This window comes from Epinephelus fuscoguttatus, linkage group LG22, assembly GCF_011397635.1.
Source record: "Epinephelus fuscoguttatus linkage group LG22, E.fuscoguttatus.final_Chr_v1".
Taxonomy (NCBI): domain Eukaryota; kingdom Metazoa; phylum Chordata; class Actinopteri; order Perciformes; family Serranidae; genus Epinephelus; species Epinephelus fuscoguttatus.
In genome coordinates, this window is record NC_064773.1 from 17,592,510 (window position 1) to 17,611,664 (window position 19,155).

Here is a 19,155-nt window from a genome sequence, read left to right on the forward strand (position 1 = left end):
CGCAGTATATGCCTGTGTACACACAGTCCTTGGCACAGAACTATAAAAAACACATCAGTTATATTGTAAAGAATAAATCAGTGATATGAAGTGTGAGGTTAGACTTTGTCGATGAACTCTCTGCCAGCCAGCCAGTTCAACAGATTAGCCGAAAACCTTTGGCTTAGTCAATAAAACTGGGTTGAGTAAATAATGAGTTATGTAAAAGACATTGTGAAGTTATGCGAGCTGCTGTCAGGAATCCAAAAACATACTGAAGTGTGGGATGAGTTCGTTAGTCACATCAAGATTTCTCCGAACTTGATCAATATAGTCAGACTTTTATAACTATATTTTATTCTACATTGTAAACTTGTTTTCGGATTCCTCTTTATGAGCTGTGGTACGTAGAATAAAATTAAGCGATACTGTGCTTTTAGTGAAAGGAAATAAAACTTTACACTCACCTTTACGATTCTTACCAATCAGATAAGATTGATGAGATAAACTCAAGTGTGTGATGTAATACAGTGTCTCCAGAGATTGCTGCATTAGCACAGCAACTGCAGCATGATTTTCCACATTGTTGGAGCCACCTCTCCCAAATGGTATTTCTCCACTCTTCTTCTCCCCTTAAATTTCTTTGCACTTGTTAAATGCGGTGGGATTGTCAACCTGATAAACCAGCCCAATGAAACTGTGCTGTGAGCTGTGCTGAGAGTAGCAACACACCCAGCTGAGCTTTGCATTACAATAAATCTATTTGCACAATCAGAGTTATTGCAGCATAGCAGGGTGTGTGTTTGAGTGTGTGTTTGTGTTTGTGTGTGTGTGTATTCTGGCATGGTCCACCCACGGATATGTACACCCCATGCCTGGGGAGCAAAGAGGGCACAGAGCAGGTGATCCAGTGGTGGTGTGATTCTCAGTATGATGCCATTTTTATCTCCCCGAATACTCCTATCTCAGATATGGTGTTGGAGCTGAACTGTCACACCACCTGCCTGTGTTTTATTTATGCTGTGTAGCTGGTCGTCACACGTGGTGAGGGTTTATAACCTGTCTGCAAGAATAACTTGTGAACTTTACTAAAAATGTTATCTCTAAAGGTACAGAATAACTTCTTGTTTTAGAAGACATTACAGTAGTAACATGTATAACAGCGGTGTAGTGGAAGTTTATGAGGTGGGTGTATGTCAAGGGAGATGGGTGTGTTGCCAAAGAGGAAGGGAGTATATTGTCTTATATATTCCAATGGCTTTTTGGCTGATAGGGTGTACTTAATGGCCAGAAACCCCCGTATACCTGCGTATAGGCTCACCCCCCACATACCCTACTGATGTATAGGCAACTAATGCTAGAACAATGAACAATGCAATGATTCATTAACTGTTTAAGTTATACAGCAAGCAAAAATCCCAAATATTAGCTAAGTTTAACTTCTTAAATGTCATTATTTGCATTATTTCCCATGGTCATGAAATTCCTGGAAAAGTTATGAAATTCAAAAAGCTGTTTTCCAGGCCTGGGAATGGTTTGGAATTAATAGAATGTTTTGGAAAGGTTTTTAATAGACATTATTTTGGCTATTGTTTAAATTATGTTCCAAAAATACCCAAAACATGTCTAACATTATGCAAAATATGTTGTATTTAAAATCTAGTGCTGCGCTGCATGACCTTTGATTAGATCTTCATTTTTTTATCCCCCAAAAACAAGTGTGGCCTTGATGTTTTGTGAGGTACCCTATGTGCCGGTCTGGTCTATTGGCACATAGGGTAGTTGGCCTCAGGAACGTCTGTCTTAGGAGCAAAGATAGCAAGAGCTAGCAGTTTGCTTGTTATAGGCCTACCCTTTTTGTCATGCACTTTTTGCTGTTTTTTCTAACATTAACAGTGACAACAAGGATTAATAAATCAAATACATGAATATACAAAAGAGGGAGAAGAGAAACACAATTACTAAAAAAAATAATAATATAAATATAATTGATACTAAATAGATAATAAATATAATATTAAATAAATAATTAACAATAAATTATTTATTATAATAAATAATAATATTAAATAAATAAATACATTACAATGATTAATGAATAATATGACAATATGTAAGTAACTCTTAAAAATAAAAAAATTGGAAAAAATCTATATTCCTACATAAATATTTACAACAATCTTCTCTGATCTCCCTGCAGCAGATTAGCTCTTAGACACTCAGAAAGTATACAACAGCAGACCGTGCACATGGCGACTGATTCCCTTCAAGATACCGCCGCACCAGCAATGTACTCCAAGTAGCTTCTCCACTTCGCAACATATTTCTCCATCCTGTACTTAAAACTGTAAGAGATTTGTTCACATGATGCAACATTTGCCAACTCTGTAACCATTCCTGCCATTTCCAAAAAAGGTCTCACCTGGTTTCCTCCAGTTTGTCATTATAATTTGCTTTCCCATCATTATACTGGTCTGAATAAAGTCCCTGGCTCCACAGTGAGATGTTATTTGTGAGTCAATGAGAACATACAGCCTCGGGGAGAATACCGATTTTAAACTACTTACATAAAGTAATGGAAATAGGGTGAAATTTTGTGGAAATTCATCAGTAAAATGTGTGGGAACCCTGTTTTTAACATCTTAAAACAATTTTAATCACAAAAACACTATATACATTAACCTATAATGCCAAAATATATGTATACTGTATATTAAGTAGTCTTATACTCTAAGGTGGTAGGTTTATGGGTGACTAAATGTTGCTCAATTATCCACATGGCAGTTGCTTGCCAAACAAGTTTCCAACTGACAGCCATCTGGTTATTCAACCAGAACACCATTGATATTAATTACAGAGTGGCACAGCTCATGAACTGATTAATTAATTAATGTCTCACCTTTGAAATGTTGCTATATTCACTAAATTTACACACTTCTCTGTCATATTATTCGCAAAAGTAGCTAAAAACTACAAAATCGTTGCTCATTTTACTGGAATGTGACTTCCTGTTCCTGATTGTGTGTAATTGGTCGTTTTTTTCGTTGAGCGATCTGATTGGCTGTCTTCCGCTCATGCGACAGACGTCACGCGGTGATTACCTCCCTCCGACGTCGCTGAGTCCAGTTAGGTCTAGCGACAGACAGTAACCGTTCAGAGTCTGGAAGAACCGAGCTGCGTCTACAACTCTACTAACTGTGTCACGTTACACAGAGGACGGGTTCATCTTCACACACCAGGACCAGGTGAATAATACAACTCATATTTACCACTATTGTTTGTTATTTGTGTTGTTTTGTGTTGTTTCGGACTGTTGAATTCACCCCGGACTTTCCTAGCGTAACGTTAGCGCCTCTCTGAATACAACCTGCCAGCTAGCAGCTTTGCTATCCGGCTAATTCTGGCTGTCAAAACAACAGAGAGAGGCATAATCTGCTAGCCAGCCTCTCTCTTTACGAAGCATTATCACTCACACGGAGGTAGTATCTGGTTTATTTAAAGGCTGATAGGTCGATGTGGTAAGCTGTCAAAATAAACCCGAGCTCCGTTAAATAGTTATCTGGCTTCTTTGGGATGTGGCAGCTCTTGTTAGCGGCGTAGCCAGCTCGCTAGCTCGGTGTAAACAAACCAGCAGCATAGCTTGCCGACGGGCTGCAGCCTTCTTCTTATTTCCCCTTTGACAACACAGCTCGGGGTAAATGTAAGGTGAAACATCTCCGCAGCAGCTTCGGGTTAAACATACATAACTGCTCCTTTTGTTGTGTGTGTTAGAAGTACGAATGGTCGCTGTCAACAAGAAGGTAGTCTGGCTGGAGTTTGGGGTTTCTTTGTCTTGCTTGCTCGCCAGTGTTGACTCCTCTGTACTCTGTGTGTGTGTGTGTGTGTGTGTGTGTGTGTGTGTGTGTGAGTTCAGAGCATTGGTTAGTATGGATCAGTTTGCTGCTATTTTTGCCCACTTTTGCATGTGGATGTCAGAGAAAGGCTGTATTATCTTATTAACAACAAGATGCAAGCAGCTGCTGGGAATGCTAATTTATTTAATCACTTGTCAGACCTGTTTTGGCTCAGCTTGGTTCATGTTCCTTCTAAATAATTGTTTGTTATTTTGTAAAATCAGAAAAATGCCTGCAAATCATTTATACTTGAGTAGCAGCATGCAGTGGTTCACTAACATATTGGTGTGACTTTTCAGCTCCAGACAATAGGGCTTTCTGTGCACCCCTTTCTTTTGACTGTGCAGTAAATATTTCATAAACACATTATGTTCCTATGTAAGGCAGTGTAAACTGATATCTTATTGTTGACTTGAAGACTTGATCCGAAGCTGTTTACTTTACGCAGGTCTGTAGGGACTTAACACATCGTTGATACACTTAGCCATGCTGATATATTATTGAGTTTTGCTGAACAATTGCCCTGAGGAGAGGCGGACATTTTCATTATTAATCAGCCTGATAGTCCCTATTTCACCATATAACTACGATGCTTTCGGCCGTATTGAAAAACTGCTTGGCTGGTGACACTATGTTCTACGTTTTTGCTACTCAACACTTCTTTTAGTAGTACTAAATGCACATACAGCGGTGCATGTATGCCCATCCCTGTTCAGTGTTTCTCTGACTGTTCAGTTTCCCACAGCGCATGAGGTCATCTCATAATTATTTCATAGTCCGGGTAGCTGATAGCCTATTTGTCTTGAACCCAAACTTTATATGTACAAAAACACTCCCAGCTGTCCCCTAGCTTGAGATTAGCCCATGGATATTTCATGGAGCGGCGTCTTAGCTGGTATTTGTGTTGAAACCCATTTTGCATTTTTAATCAATGGCTTGACCCGTTGGGGTTTCACAATGTCATTATTTCCCAGTGCTGGTTTGCGCCCATGCAACTTAAAAAAGAAACTTTAAACTGTGAGCTGTTAAAATAATTACACACAGCCATCCTTGCTGTTATGCATGTCAATGCACTTGGGTGTCAAAACCCACTTAGGGATGCAAAGCAGACCCATGCATCATTTTTATGTGTAGCAACTGTATTCTATAGGAACATCTAGTTGTGCACAAAGCACAGTACCCACAGTACCACAGCAAGTTTACCACACGGAGTTCATTTATCTGAGATGTGTCTCACACCCTTCGGATTCAACTAACCAGGACATTTGCAGTAATTTCCTGCTGGATGATATTGATTTGCAATTATACAAAGAATGAATTCAGGACTTCCATTGCCTGAGCTGATGTGCACACCGAGTCTCACCCTGCCAGACATGGCTATTGAGCAGTACGTCATGTTTTTTTACTGGAAGTACAACTCTCGAGAGAATTTAATGTATAATGAAGTCAGTCTTTGACAGTGTGCCAGCCAGAAGAGCAGCTAAACATAGCTTCTAAGAATAGTAGAGAACTGTCAGTGCAAAAATTGATTGATCATAAGACAGAGTAGCTGCCTCTCTCTTTCTTTTATATTACTCTTCATGTCTCTGTCTGAGCTTTCTTTCCTTCCCTCACAACTCTCAAATCACGGTTGTGTATGTGGTATTCAAAACAAAAAGAACAAAATGTGCCTTTCTCCTAATTGGTTTATGTTGTTATGTCTTTGCCCAAGTGAACGTGCATGCACATAACAATATGCCTGGCTAAGTAAGCCTGTCAACAGTTAATTACTTTGTCCATAGGCACAATAAGCATCTTATAGCACTTAACACTTCTAAGCATAAACGGCATTAACAGACAGAATATGTTTCTGTCTGTGAGATAGTATGTGTGTGTGTGAGCTCCTGCAGCTTTTGTACACGCATGTTAATTTCTAAATATTTAAATGTTAGTGAATTAGTGAGCAGATAGGCAGACAAGTGTCATCAAGTTCATCCAAAGCATAGTGATACAGGATGTCCTGCCTTTACCCACATCCCAACAATAGGAATTATTTCTGGGAAAACACAGAAGTGAAATTAAATTAATTAAAGATAATGCAATACAAGACATAACCTTCAGTCTGTCTTTGTTAAAGACGCCCACCCGATTTTCCATCTTTGTTAAAAGCTGAGAGAACACTTACATTTAGGAAATTCTGACTACAGTCTTGATAAAATGAGCTCGGTGACCTCGGCCTGAAGCCAAATCATTGGGCTGCCTATCAAAATATTTTATGGGCGCTAACCCCTCTGTGTTTCATTCAGCCTGCCTCATGTTGCAGAGGCAGAAAGCACTGATCATTTGATATAGTCAGTAGCTGTAGGTTGCCTCTCCATCAACATTTACAGGACCTATTTTTATCTTGTGACCCACCTTTGGATTACCACCCAGCGCATGGAAACCACTGCATTTGGTTGCACTGCATTCACCAGCAGAGCCAACAGCACACTGACCTTGTTGTGGTCTGAGTCTGCTCTGTGTTCAGATGGTTTGTGGTTCAGTACCATTTAGAGACAAAGAGCAGTGTCTTTGAACGTTGTTTCAGTGGTCATTTGGGCAGGATTGAACCAGTTTTAGTGTCAGCTGAGGCAATGTGCGGTCAGTGTTCAGGGGTATTTGCACTTTTGTCAGGACAATATGATATATATGATATGTTCAGGGATACTATGCTTTAGTTATGTTGGGTTAAGAGTTACTTTAGAGTAGGGGTGGCGGAAAAAATGGATACAGCGTAGTATCGTGATATTTTGCATGGCGATATTGTATTGATACACAGACGCCAAGAATCTGTTTGCTGCAATAAAAATGATTGAAGTGAGAAACTTTATCTAGAAAACTTTAGACTATCTCATTAGATACAAAAGATGTTATAAAACTTTTCCTTTGGGGACACAATGCACAGTTGAAAAAAGGTAGTAAATTGCAGTATCTTGCAATGTATGATATTGCAAGACATTTAAAATCACCACAGTATTGTATCATGACTAAAGTGTTGTGATAGTATGGTATCGTGGGGCTTCTGGTGATTCCCATTCCTACTTTTGAGAGACAACTTCAGCAGCTGTGTATCAGATTCAGTTTCAAACCCTCCCCACTCACACACTGTGCAGAGTTGAGAGTTGATAACTGATAAAAACTGTGATTGTGGGAACACCTCTGTCCTCTGAAAGGCAAATCAAGTTTTAAATTTGTTGTCCGGTCATTGTGAAGGAATGCCATTTACTTTTTCAGGAATACTCACTAAAATAATACCTGCTATTTTGAGAGAGCTAACGCTTTAAAAAGGCAGGGTTTACAAGTTGTGAGGTATACATGGCCTGCTAAACTGTTTCTGTGGATGCTTGGTTAGGGTTTTGGAGAGTGTTGAACAGGACACAGTTCAAAATGTGTGCAACAGAGTGGCCCATCTCTGGCCAAGGACACCTGAATGTCAACTGACATCAACTTTACCTGTGTATGCATGTGTAATATGTGATGCCATTTTTCTCCTTCCCTCTGATAAAATTAGGAATGTCCTGTTTCAGGAACATGTAGTTGTAATCTGTTACATACTTGTGGACTGATAGTGGAATATTTTTCTGTTAAAGTATTTCCACCTTACTCCATATTTGTCAAGCCTGTGTGTACTTGGTAGTATCTTTGCTACGTGGCTGCCTTTTTTGTGTAAACTGTGAATGAGAGAACAATGGTGTGTAAGTGTGTGTGTGGTTCACTTCACACTGGTTCTCTTTGTTTATGTCGCCATCATAAGACTGCTGGCAGCCACATCAGTTGTACCAGGACTTGGAGCTAACAAGGGGACACATACTTACACAGACTACCCAGATATGTGTTGTTGTATTGCAATTCTAGATGAAGAAAGATTGTTTTTCAGTGCTGTCAGATGGTTAATGTGGTTAAAAAGGCCACAAGGAGAGTGTTGTGACATGGGAAAACATGCTGAAAAGGTCTGCAAATAGTTTGCAGTGTCTTTTATTCATTTGCTAATGAAGCATGCCCCACCCATGTGAAGCTGCGAGTCGGTAAAAGCAAACACTTGTAATTATTTGCACTGACAAGCCCTCAGGTGTAGCTGCATGGAGACAGAGAATCAAAGGTGTTTTTTCAGTAATATCATGGTGGAGTGTGTGTGTGTGTGTGTGTGTGTGTGTGTGTGTGTGTGTGCGTGCGCGGTTATATTTAAGTGCAGGCCTCAGTGCGATTACATACTCCCAGTGAACAGTAAAAGCAGTCATGTGGTCTCCAACAGCAGGTTTAAATCATTGTAAAGCTGCCCCAACTACAAAGGGAGGCCTATACACCAGCTCCCTGTCATAGGAACACGCGCAACAGAAAGCACTGTAAAGTGAACTGCACCACCACATGGAGAGTTTGACTCAAAAGTGACTAATACAGTTTTTTGGGAAAGAAAATGTGAATTCCAGCCCTGCCAAAAATAGTTAATAGATAGCACTTTAGTCAATAAAATAGTAACAATTAATCAGCCAGGAAGAGGTCATGTTTTTCAGTTAAGGTCCTGCCTTTTTTTTTTTTTTTTCCCTCCACTAAATTTTTCTTCATTCATCAAGGGCCTGTTCGCATTGGAAAGTCTGAACCAAGGTCTGTGTTTTTATTTTATTGTATACAGTTGGTTTTGCTTTCACATTGCAATTATGTGAATGCACTTAAGAACTGTACACGACATACATTCTGTCATCGCGTAGGTGATGATGACAGGATGTACGTCATGTATAGAGGATGTATAGAGCCGTGATGCTTGACACTGAATGCTTTGTAGATGGGCTCTTCCCTCCTGTCATATCCTCTCTCATCCTCTCAAAATCATTGAAAGTTCCTGTGAGTTTTTTCAAATTACACTTCAAAAACTTGTCTTTTCCTCTCCCCATTGTGCTACTGCAGCTAATTTCGTCGTGTTGCATTGTTCATGGGCAAACTGAAACTTACACTGCACATTTACACTTGACAACTACTGCTAATTCTCCTCTGGTCCATTCAGCAACACAAGTGTGCTCTGAGCGCTGCCACCGCCGCTCTCTCTGTTGCTAAACTACACACACTGCGCACTAAGGCGCTACACCACTCTTATTAATAGGTCCGAAAGTCTGAACCCTCCACCAGAAACTAACCAAGCTGCTGTTAAGTTTGATACAGACCAAGACTACCTCTTTATGTTCGACATAGTTTTGGCTGTTTGGCCCGAAACGTGGGCGGGGCGAGCTTTCACACCGGCCCAAACTTGAAAATCCAAAAGTCCAGACCAAGGTAGGTGCGAAAGGGCCCTTTAATATCCCTACACACCCAACAACTATGACACCCACCTGACCTTTCAAGGTATAGATCTTTATGTTTGACTAGTACAGTGAAAAGTGAGTCAGACACGACAGCAGGTCAGGAGCCACGTCCAACCTCGCTGTGATGTTTAAAGGGCAATGTGCGAATATGTGTTGTCACAGGAAGACAATATCTTACATAATGTGTTCATGGCTTTTGGACGGACTGTTGCACCCTGTCTAACATCTTAGCCTGTGCTGCTGACTGTGCATTCAGTATTCACGTCAGTTAACGTGGCTTCTTGAAATCACACAGTGGCATCTGGTTAAAATTGACTAAACATGCTCTGTAAACCCAGCTGTTGTCTTTATGTTAACTATCAGGTTGTGAAAACTGTTGTTACTTTGTTGAGGAAAGCAAAGATACTGATCAGTGTAAACCTGTTCTGACTGATTTCAAACTGATAGACCAGTATAACCTGTTTTAACATACGCTGTCTCCTGTTGACTGTTGCGGGCGTCTGTCTCAACTGATAAAACAGCTCTGATGTTATGAAAAAGCTCACGGTCAGGCTTGAGTTGGGTTTCTGTTTAGATGGCATCACCTCATTTTATAAGCAATACTAGGTAGACATGCATTCAGTTTGATAAACTGTCACATATAACTTCTAATACAAACCATTAGCTGAATGTCTTACCTGCGGAAAAGTTGATATGCATAAAAAGACTAATTTAAGACATTGACCAAATATTCTGATCAAATATTTTAACCATATGTGGTGCAGATGGTAAGTGTGTGTGCAACCAAAAAGAGGAGGGAAATGTATTCACAGCTTCCCTATGTGGTACAATGTTTTTGTCTCAGAAAGAGAAAGTAATGATGACATAGCAGGTGACAGGCCACGGGCCAAATCTGACAAAGTGACTCAGAGAGTGAACACATCTTGTAGGGGAAAAGGCATGTTGCTTAACAGCAGCTAACATTCACAGTAGCAGAAGTAGGAGGCTATACTGAAGGACGTCGAACAGGGGCATTGTCACATTTCCATGGAAGTGAGTAAACTTCCAACACTGTGTGTCAAATGTCATTATTCAGCATTTTTAGTTAAAGGGACACATAGATTTTCAACCAGCTTTGTACCATGACAGTAAGGGTGGTATATGTAAATGAACTGTGGTAAACTTCTCTCTAACTTACCAGCACCCAGATCTTCCGCTTCATCTCTCAGCTCAAATCTGCCAGACAATGCATTTTGTGTCATGTGGCAGATTTTCGCTGAATCTAGGGCTGTTGCTTGAACTACAGATTGTAGTTCCTCATATTTGTTTGTGTACCACCACAGATAATAATGTTGTGTTCACACCAAATGCAAATTTTCCTGTTGCGTTACTCGCACTTTGAACACTAGACTATTTTGCATTGACTCGCTTCATACGCCTGAGACTCTTGTTTTTGCTGCCTGTTTTGAAAAGGAGCCTAAAAACCAGTTCAAGGAGTCTGGAAAGCGGAGCCTCGTGCGCCATGGAGTTTTCATCTTCATCTTCATTTCATCTTCCTGAACGACATCCTTGGCGTCATACATCCTCAGGATCTCAATGCTGATTGGCAAGGTGCGAATTGATCGCTGATGTCCAGATTTTTTTTAATTCTTTTTTTTTTTTTTTTTTTTTTTTTTTTTTAAAGATTATTTTTGTGGGCTTTTGCCTTCAGTGACAGGACAGAGAGTGAAATGGGGAGACAGAGAGAGTGGGGACTGACATGCAGCAAAGGGCTCAGATTCGAACCCGCGGCCACTGCAGCGAGGCAGTGCCTCTGTACATGGGGCACTGGCACTATCTCGATGTCCAGATTTTTTAGCCCTCACGAAGTGTAGTATGCAAAATTGAGCTACTTGCTTCATTTGCACTGCTTCATTTGTGTATTTTGCATCATTCACGTCACCTCCATCGTGCTGCTTGGTGGGAATTCACGTCTTATGGTGTCTTAACATTGACTTTACATGTAATTCAATCTAGCAAATTATTTTTTCCGCGCCTGGTGTGAACACATTAGAGTATAAAAGTGGATCGAGAGAGACACCACCCCTCTCTCTCAAACTCAGACCCAACTCCGATCAAACTGTTAAACAGGGCAGTATTGATCAAATATAAATCAGAATTCTGTTACTGTATTGCCTGTTTCTCACCTAAAATGTCTTCAGAAACATATTTTAGTGCACTGTTTGGCTGTTATACGAGAATTAATGAACACGAAGCAGGCAACGTATTGTTTCCTCTATTGTGAAAAACGGAGGCTGAAAAAAAAGGAGATAAATGGTAAAACTAGGCAGATTTCTCACCTAAAATGTATTCAGAAACATATTTTAGTTTACGGTTTACCTGTAATTCAAGATTGTTTGTTACCAGCTGGTTGTTTACTGTGCAAAAACGGCCAAGCTCGGATTTAAGTCACCCACCAGTGGGATCGTATATTGTTCCAATGCGGAGCAGTTCACTCTATTAATCGTAGGTTTTCTACCTCTTGAGCAAAAGTAAATGCCCCAGCCCTTTTTTTCTGTTTTCTCTTGTCCTGAAACATTAATTTCAAAAGTATTCATGTCCTTTTACTGCGCAGACAGCCCAGTTTTATGAAAATACCATCTCTCCAGCAGTGAAATCTCAAGCTGTGTGGTTATTGTAACGTGCACTTAATAGCCTAAAAATAGAAAATCTAAGAGGAATAGGTTTCTCTGTAAATGCTAGATCTCTCTAATGAGACTCCTGTTGTGGCCAGCAGTGTGTATTTGATTTAGAGTTATTGTTTTAACTTGTTGGCCTTTCCAGAACACCTGTCTTTAGTAAAGCACTAATTAAGAGCCACATTAGCATCCAAGAGCCATCAGTGAATAGGTACTTACTTACAGAGATTTAGGTGAAACATTAGGCTTGAGGCAACAGAGAAAAGGCAACTTGTTAAAGTCTTTAAATATTATTTTTCCCCTACAAAATAGTCAATACAAATCTTGTTCTTGGGCCTGTCAAACATATTTATATGAGCCTCTAGTTTGCATTAAAAAGGCTCTTTGCTCCGAGCAATAAGACACAGCTGAATGAGCCAGACAGAAAGTTTCCACTTAGTAACATTATTTATCTGCTTGAAATTAAATAAAAAATGCCGGGTGTTAAAATCCTACAATAGTAAATGTGTGTGAAACAGTTACACAGCAATTGTACAGTACTGTTTGACCCTTGTCCTACATTTATTATCTGCTGAATGAAAGTAAAGGAAAAACTCTGCCTTCCTCCGACTAGTCTATGGCCTACAACTTGATGTGTCATAACACAAACGCCCACACACTCGTGCAGTTAGCGGGCATAGTTGCATGTCTAACAACCAGGCCATGCTGCAGAGCAGGTTTAATGAGTCATATCAGTCTCATTCCTTAACGTTTTTTTCCGCATCTCACCTTCTTTTTCTCTTTTGGTGAGCAGAAGTGATGCTTTCAACCACTTCTGCTGTCTGCGGTCATGCCAAAGACAGATGGGCCCTTAATCCAGTGTGGGTCCCCAATCCACAGTCTAAGAAAAAGAAATGAGTACTTCTGTTTCTTTAACGTTACTCTTCCACTTTTTACAAGTGCTGCCCAGCTTCACACCTCACTCTCCCTTTAGAGAAAAAAACAAGAGAACAGATCAATTCCCATTGACATTTCTTTTCAGGTTTTCAGACATTTTTATTTTCTTTCCCTCTTCAGTCTTATTTTTTTAGTTCCTGTTGGCTTTGTCTGTCGGTTGCCAGGATTGATTTTTGGAGCCACCTCTTCACGGCTCTACAGTGACAATAACTGACTCTAGCTGTCTTCTGCTTGAGTGTGTGTGTGTGTGTGCGTGTAAGAGAGACAGACCGATAGAAAGATGGTGAAGATGAGCGTGAGGGAATGCTGCAGCACGTCTTTGTGGAATAGTGCACATGAATAAACGACCTTGTGTAGACTGTTAGCATGCTAATCTTAGCACGTAACTGTGTAAAGTCACTGTTGATCTCAAAGTACAGATTAGGTTTGAAATAAATGTGTTAATTAGTTATAGAAGTGTCCTGTCATGTAGTCAAGTGTTATACGAGCTGAAATCTAGACTCAGCGGCGTCGCTCAGTAAAAGGTCACAGGATGATTGAAAGATAATTAAAGATGGCCCGTGTAATTATACGTCATTATAATTTATACCAGCTCAGATTTTACATTCTCGACTGGTTTACCCAGTTTAAAGATGGCTTACATTGGCAGTGAATGTGTTAAATGAATAATGTGACATTATGGGAGATGTGCTTGTTCACTTTTGTGCCGAGAGTTAAATGAGAAGAAGACAATTTCATCTTTGTATGCTAAATATGAAGCTAAAGCCAGCATCCAGTTAGCTTAGCTTAGCTTAGCTTAGCTTAGCATAAAGACTGGAAAGAGGGGGAGACAGCTAGCCTGGCTCTGCACCAAGATAGGCTACAAGATTCCTACCAGCACTTCTTAAGCTCATTAGTTGACTGTTATAGCCAATTTGTTTAATCTATACCATACCCACAGTGTAAAAATGATAATTAAAATAGTTCCCAGTCTTTATGCTAAGCTAAGCAGCTCAGCATATCGCAACATATTTAAAATGACAGTAATATTGTATTGTGACTTAAGTATCGTTATAATATCGTATCGTAGATCCTCTGGTGATTCCCACCCCGAGGTTATTTTGTTTATTTTTAAAGCAATGGTATCGGATCAGTACTCAGTATCGGCCGATATGCAAGATCAGGTATCTTAACATCTCTGATTTATAGGAGTCTTTTCATTTCAGTGCACGCCATTGATAAACATGACCTACATTACCGGATACAGTAGAAATCTGCAGATATAACAGTGACTTTGACAGCAGAGTGGCCCTGAGTTGAGAGATTGTTGATTAATAAAAGGTCACATCATTGACACCAGTGTCCAAAGATCAATATCGTCCTTTATGCCACGACAGAATCACTGAGGTTTTAAATTGCCATGTCACAACATGTCATCACACCCTGCCAGACATACACACACTGAACTCTGCTGAGGTGGATACACACACTCACAGTATTGCTGGTATTGACCTGTGGGTCAAATCAATAGCATCAATATTAAAAGCTCAATAGCGCCCATTGTTTAGGGACAGTAATGTTTATGTATGGCATTGCTTTTGTCGCCTCAAAGCTGGTTCATGATGTGAGGAGAATAAAATATTGAAAATTAAAAGAGGAACTTACAGAAAGACTATTTCTATTTTGCTGACAGCACAAAGCCTCGATTGCTTGGTCTGCTTTATTTATTTGGGCAATGGTCTAAAAGCAATGGATACTGGGCAGTTTCATTAGCCAAGAAACCAAAGTGTTGCTCAACCTGGGGTTAAAGTATCACTCTAGGTCAATTTGATAGTATTTTCTGTGTCGCGATAACTGAGCAGATGATAAGTGTATCAGCGTGATTGGTTTGTTTCATGGAGATTGAGTGTGGAAAATTGTGATCATACATTTACGCCGCACGAAACATTTTGATGAGTCATGTACTAGCATCCTGTTGACGACAGACATTATGTGTCAGCTGCTGCTCAGAAGTGAAACTCCAGCATTTGGAGTTGGCTCGGACCCTGGGAAGTCCCATTTGGATTGGGTGTGTGAACCAGTTTTTCTCTGTATCTTAGCTTTCATTATGGTGAGTGTTTTTTATCTCAATAAGAGGTCAGTATGTTCTGTTCTGCCTGTTCTGCTACTGTGGCATTGGTTCTTGGAAGCAGTGCCAATAAGTGTGTGCATGTGCATGTGTGTACTTTTGTGGTTTTATGCTTTTGACTCCCCCTTGTGAATGATATGACTGTAGAAGAGCACCAATAATCAAGCAGAAACAACCCCCCTCTTATATACTTTGTTTCAATGACATCACCCCATGTATTTGGTTATCTTGCCTCCATCAGGGTGGTGATGTGGTTTCTGGTTTTCCTTGAAACAGATTGAGTTAGTGAGAGATAGATGTGTTAAGGCCAACCATAGATTGACTTCGATATTAGTTTCTATAATTCACAAATGCTAAGAGACGGAATATACTTGAGTGTGCTATGTTGTCTGAATGAATTTGAATAATGAGACTAAAACATGGATATTCAACCTTTGTACCTAATGATGGGTCAAGATGAAATATTAATCACTAATAAATATTCTATATGGCCTAGATGGTTGTAATATTGTATGTTTTGTATTTATGGCCATTTATGTTTCTCTTGTAATTTTCTGTAACCGCTAATAGTATGGTAGTTTGTAGGACACATTTTTAAAGAGGTGATCAGGTGTTCAAAGTATGTGGTGCTCTTTATGCACAGACTGTGTAAAATAATGTACATGGCTGGAGCAGCTGTGGCTCAGGAGGTAGAGTGGGTTGGAGTATCCTTGGGGAAGGTACTGAACCCCGAATTGCTCAAGATGGCTGTGCTGATATCTAAAAAACTGAGTAACAGGTGGCACTGTGTACGATAGCCAGTAAATAAATGTATGTGTGAATGGGTGAATGTGACTCAAAACGTAAAAGTGCTTTGAGTGGTCGGAAGACTAGGAAGCTGCTATATTAATGCATGTTCTTCCATTTACCACTGTGACGTCACCCATTAGTTTGTAGTCTCTGGTTTTGAAGCCTCAAGTTTGTGTTTTCTTTGGCCGTCACCATCTTTGATTTTTTGAGCCAGAAATTACCATGTTTGGACGAGAGAATGGAGCTAACCCAAGTGCTAGCTGCTAGCTTTATTAGCACGGTGCATTAACAGCTTTGATTACCTGTGATAATGATAATGCTAATGTGAATGTTTGCTCGCAAAACAGCTATCTTAAAACCATTCTAACAAAATGTACTTACTGGAAAAACTTTTACTCCTTAGAGGGTCTCTTAATGCAACTGAATGCTGAACAAGACTGTTTTCAGCGACTTAAACATTACAATTTACTTTCATAAACTGATAACACACTGGAATAGCTACAGCTATGGCTACACCTGTACTATGTAAATCTGTGGTTATGCCATGGTTATGTTACCTAACCAATGTTTTTGCCATGGTAGCAATTTGTCAACAGATAGCACCCACCTGTCACTCAAAGTGGTCGAGCCTTTCATTATGCATAACTGTACAGTTGTTGTGAATTGAGAAAGTAGCTACAGAGAACAAAACTGTTTTTGTACCAGGCTGTAAACTTGTTTATTTCTGCTGTAAAGTTGGCCCTTTTAACACTAGGGTCTATGGGAATTGAGTAGCTTTTGGGGCCAGTCTTAAGAGACCATTCAAGTAACTGCAATTTAATCACTTCTTTGTCCACTTTATTTTCCAGCCCTGAAGGTTGCTGCTTGTCTAGAAGTCACGACAGCAAACTCAAAAGACAGACTCCGTTGAAGGCAAAATAGCCAAAAACCTTTGAGGTGAATAAAGCGTGGTGTTGTCAATACGTTTTTGTGGGACATTTCAGAATTTCAGTGCTCACGCTAGTCTGCAGCTCAATGTTTGAACATTTTTTAAGTTAAAATCTGTGAAGACAAAGACAAAACCATAACACACATGATAAGGTGGTTACCCAATGCTAGACAACTATAGGAATCTGACCAAACTCTGTGTGTGTACAGATATGTGCAGAGTGAGATGGTCACGTGTGGTCGTTCACACAAGTCTCTCTAATGCTTTTTTTGCCCCTTCTTCCACTGCTTCCAGACTCTTATCAGACCCACACAGAACGAAACTTCTCAGCTATTTCAATTGTCGGGAGAGCTGTTTGTTCTTGTGTGGCAATCAGGCCACAAGACTGTTATCTTGGGAATCGACTACAGCTGGAAAAAAAAAAAAAACCCTATCAGAAGTAGTTTATTCCTCTTATTCCCTAGTTAATATGGGCCCCGGCATGAAATCTCACTTTTCATCATGACAGAAAATGAAGGTGCAGTTACTCAAAAAGAGTGTCACTGTAATTTTCAAAAATAGTCGATCGGGGAGAAAGAGGAGGGAGGAAAAGGGGAGAGATTGATTGGACAATCTCTGAGTGTAGAAGTGTTTGATTTCGATTAGGGAACTCGCCCACAGGCCAGTCATCTCGCAGTTCAGCTCAAATAGTCTTCTTTATCATCTTCGCAGTGTACAATAGCAGCACTGTCTGTTGGTCGATGTCATTGGGTTATGAAAGTTTCTGTATTTTTCCTATGGCTCTTTTAATGATCTTTTTGGGGGTCCTTTTCTGTTGTGTGGTCTCGTCTCTTTGTCTCTTTACCCTTCTCTTTTTTTAAGCATGGCATGTTCTTTCACTACCACCAGTTGTGGTTTGATGTTCTCTAGAATGAGTATAGTTTACTGGAAAAACATCATGTGTATGAAGTCACTTACTGAACAAGACACGTTTATTCTCTGTAAAAAGCTGCAACCAGTGTTGTAGTGTGAGTAATTAGTGTGAACTGCAGGAGAACAGAAGCTTTGTCAACTTCAAATAGCAATCCAACCGGAAGTAGTGTTTTCTTTAATTGCTTTTGAATAATTTATTCTACCTCTAATGAATAACGTAATAAATTTACTACTAGGTAAACATTTGTACCTCCTAGAAGTGACCAAAGCAAGTAGGAAACTAGGGTCCTTAATGTCAGAATAATGTCAGTTTCCTTATGGCATCAAATTATTCTCATTTTAAAGAAGCTTTAGGGTAGGCTTTTCCCCTGAAACATTCAAATCACCAGTCGGAGACCTCTTTTTTTGTCCTGTTTGGTTTTTTTTTTCTTCGTCAGTCAGTGTATGGTGTACTTCGAGCTGCAGAGTGAGTGCTCCTTGCTTTCACGCTGCTCTCCAGTACAAGCAGCCATGGACTGAGACCCAGGGTCTACCGTTGTCTGGGTACTCCGGCTTCCTCCTACAGTCCAAAGACATGCAGGTTAATTGGTAACTTTAAATCGGCCATAGGTATGAATGTGAGCATGAATGGTTGTCTGTCTCTATGTGTCAGCCCTGTGATAGTCTGGTGACCTGTCCAGGGTGTACCCCGCCTCTCGCCCACTGTCAGCTGGGATAGGCTAAGATAATAAGATAAGCGGTTATGAATGATGAACGATAGCCCAGATGGCTAACTTGAAATAGTAGTCGAATTTTTGAGTCCAGTGCAGCCCTAAATTAGGGCTGTAGGGTTGTTTAATTAGTTTGGCTCTTATACATTGTCTTTATACAGTATTTGTGGGTATATTGCCGTGCGTATACATCATCCTGCAAAGTCGATGTCATGTCCCAGGGCTGGGCAACATGTCGATATTTCATATGAGACAAAATATAATCTTAGATTTTGGATATCATAATACCGTAGGTGCTGTCCTCTCCTGGTTTAAAAGTCTGCATTACAGTAAAATAATGTAAAGTTTAACTTGTAAGACTGTTCATTACTACTGATCATATATCAGAAATCTCATTGTGTAAATATTTTGTGAAAGCACCAGTAGTCAACCCTACAATATCTTTACAATTTTGATAATCGAGTATTTGGTCAAAAAAGTTTGGCGATATTTGATTCTCTCCACATCGCCCAGCCCAACCATGTCCATACTTCAGGGACTAGATAAGAAAATTCACTGTATCCTCTCTGTTTTGGCTTGTCACCCACACATAGCCAGCATGTCATCCAAAATTGTTGCTTCTTTGATATCAGACTTGATGCTGGTGTCAGACTGTAATCTGGGTGGAGGAACAAAGCGATTCTGAAAATGATGCTTTATGCACGCTGTGACACAGTCAGGTGCTGAGTAACAGTTGTGTGAAGACGCCGACTTTCTGTCACCTTCAACTCTCTGAACTCTGTGATTTAGTGCGATCCCGTATAGCAGAAGAGGTGTAAAAGCAATCACTTGTGGTCACTTGTGTGCTCTCATCCTAAATAAGATGAGAATTTAGGATGTGGTTTTATTATATGGAAGTGACTGTGTCGTTTAATATATTACATGCATGCGTT

At 40.0% G+C, this 19,155-nt stretch overlaps 1 protein-coding gene across 3 annotated transcripts in view; it reads left to right on the plus strand.

Moving 5' to 3' along the window:
- The first annotated feature begins 3,099 nt into the window (after positions 1-3,099).
- Positions 3,100-19,155, plus strand: part of adipor2 (adiponectin receptor 2) — a 40,249-nt gene continuing 24,193 nt past the window's right edge. The window contains exons 1-2 of one of the 3 annotated variants that reach the window (XM_049566651.1): positions 3,111-3,224; positions 10,637-10,774. The gene's annotated coding sequence lies outside the window, so the exon portion shown is untranslated. Of the gene's footprint in view, positions 3,225-10,636; positions 10,775-16,586; positions 16,610-19,155 lie in introns of those variants that run through there. The other 2 variants (XM_049566653.1, XM_049566654.1) reach the window with 2 other exon arrangements.